We start from the raw sequence: 2,500 nt of genomic DNA on the forward strand, positions 1-2,500 counted from the left end.
AGTAGGCGTTTACAACAATAAGGGGTTTAATATTACAACACAGGCGAACATTCAGACACATTATCATAAGCTCACCTTGTCCAGGGACCCAAGCATGCTGCCTTTCCACTCTCAGAGCCCTTCACCTAACCTACTGTGCAGCTGTTTCACCTTTAATATCACTGTTCCACAGGCAGCGTGACGTCACAATGCTCCTTGTCTGTAGCCCGAACCAGGAGCCTTTGCAAACCTGGTATAATCTACATACTTACGGTGTGTTTAGTCTTGGACCACAAATGCAGTGAAGAATAATGGATTGCTACTCTTCATACATTTTTGACCATTGGCTCAGATTTGAATGCGTACTGGCCATCTGAGCATCTCTGCCAGGCCACCCTATGTCTAGAGACTGTAGATTTAGAGAGTTTATAAACATTGTCAGTTCATCAATAAAGTGTGCTCGCTTCGGCAGCACATATACTAAAATTGGAACGATACAGAGAAGATTAGCATGGCCCCTGCGCAAGGATGACACGCAAATTCGTGAAGCGTTCCATATTTTTAACAGCTTTTAGGAGAGAAATCTTTTTTGTTTTCAAGACTAATTGAAAAAATAAAGCAGGTCCCAGTGCTGTCCCCGTGATATGTATTTTTCAATTAGTCTCTCCTCAACATTTTTAATGTATTTGCTTTGCAGTAAAGAAGGTGCGCTCTATGTTCAGCTGCATTTAGCAAGGAAGCCTGCAGGACTTCTGGGACTTTTCTTTCTCTTTTTTAGCCTCACTGTCATTATTCTTCACCACCCCCAAATCTATACTGCTGCAGTGTTGTGTTGCTTCGTGGGAAGCAGGACAAAGAGAAGGGCAGGGCCTATGCAAATGAAGGCCTCAGGGATGTCTGGGAGTGCCTTTCTAGCAGTATTGTTAAAGTCCACCTTGCAACCGGATTGGTCGGGTAAGCTGAAAAACACCATGCCAGATTGGGCACCAGGTCTCTAGGCGCTTGGAGGACATATTGGGTCTACATCCCTCAGTTTCTGAGGTCCAAGAAATGTTCACCCTCTACCCTAATAGAGAGGTCTTGGCCGATCGTGGCTGAGAGGGGAAGAAGGTAGCAGTGCAAGATGCTTATGGGCCTTCTCTAATAATGGACCAACTTTCTCTCTCTCTCCTTACCTGTGGTTCTGCCTGGCTACTGGGGCTACCAGTTGTAAGCCTGCAGCCCACAGGGAGTTGGTTTGTTCCTCTCACACATGTAAATGGGTAAGCATTCAAGTGCACACACCTGCCTACGTCCACAGACCCTCGCGCACACACACTTTTGTCAACAAGCTTTTTCCCAATTAAGAGTATCAGGGACCCATGTTGAAATACAAAAGCAGCACACCACGTGACGGCCATCACATAGAGTCCAGCAGCAAATGGGAAACGTTTAACTAGCTGTGGTCCTATTACTTGCGCTCTACCGTGGAACAACTGCTGGATGAGTCCTGCTGGAGAATATTGAACCTACAACAAGTCTGAGGTAAATAAGAATTCCACAGGAATATAATCAAACAGGGACCTACAACCCTTCCGAGCCAGATAGGAGTCGAACCTACAATCTTCTGATCCGTAGTCAGACGCGTTATCCATTGCGCCACTGGCCCTATGTAGACTTATGCATCCTTTTGTCCTTAAGTGGGCTAGAAAGTGTGTGTGTGTGTGTGTGTGTGTGAAGGCACAAGGAAACCCATCTGACCTCCTGGAAGTCTGTTCTGTGAGGTTTTCCCAAGTTTTACAAAGGACTTTAGGAGAAGGAAGCACCTAAAAGCTAGGCGAAATGGTCCTAGATCCAAGGAAATCTTTTAGATCAGGCTCAATTTCTTAAATAGTTTGCATTAACATAATCACTTCCAGGTCTGTGTGGGGCTGAGCTTGAGAACTCCTTAGTAAGTAGGCGTTTACAACAATAAGGGGTTTAATATTACAACACAGGCGAACATTCAGACACATTATCATAAGCTCACCTTGTCCAGGGACCCAAGCATGCTGCCTTTCCACTCTCAGAGCCCTTCACCTAACCTACTGTGCAGCTGTTTCACCTTTAATATCACTGTTCCACAGGCAGCGTGACGTCACAATGCTCCTTGTCTGTAGCCCGAACCAGGAGCCTTTGCAAACCTGGTATAATCTACATACTTACGGTGTGTTTAGTCTTGGACCACAAATGCAGTGAAGAATAATGGATTGCTACTCTTCATACATTTTTGACCATTGGCTCAGATTTGAATGCGTACTGGCCATCTGAGCATCTCTGCCAGGCCACCCTATGTCTAGAGACTGTAGATTTAGAGAGTTTATAAACATTGTCAGTTCATCAATAAAGTGTGCTCGCTTCGGCAGCACATATACTAAAATTGGAACGATACAGAGAAGATTAGCATGGCCCCTGCGCAAGGATGACACGCAAATTCGTGAAGCGTTCCATATTTTTAACAGCTTTTAGGAGAGAAATCTTTTTTGTTTTCAAGACTAATTGA

The 2,500-nt window shown here is 44.8% G+C and overlaps 3 non-coding genes across 3 annotated transcripts; 2 read left to right on the forward strand and 1 right to left on the reverse strand.

Moving 5' to 3' along the window:
* The first annotated feature begins 435 nt into the window (after positions 1–435).
* LOC147705351 (U6 spliceosomal RNA) lies at positions 436–542 on the forward strand. Its single transcript, XR_015298040.1, has one exon. It is a non-coding gene; the product is annotated as a U6 spliceosomal RNA (small nuclear RNA).
* A 1,012-nt stretch (positions 543–1,554) lies between these two features.
* Positions 1,555–1,627, reverse strand: TRNAR-ACG (transfer RNA arginine (anticodon ACG)). Its single transcript has one exon. It is a non-coding gene; the product is annotated as a tRNA-Arg (tRNA).
* Positions 1,628–2,347: 720 nt separating this feature from the next.
* Positions 2,348–2,454, forward strand: LOC147705353 (U6 spliceosomal RNA). Its single transcript, XR_015298041.1, has one exon. It is a non-coding gene; the product is annotated as a U6 spliceosomal RNA (small nuclear RNA).
* The last annotated feature ends 46 nt before the right edge of the window (positions 2,455–2,500 follow it).

This window comes from Lissotriton vulgaris, chromosome 7 (genome assembly GCF_964263255.1).
Source record: "Lissotriton vulgaris chromosome 7, aLisVul1.2, whole genome shotgun sequence".
NCBI lineage: Eukaryota > Metazoa > Chordata > Amphibia > Caudata > Salamandridae > Lissotriton > Lissotriton vulgaris.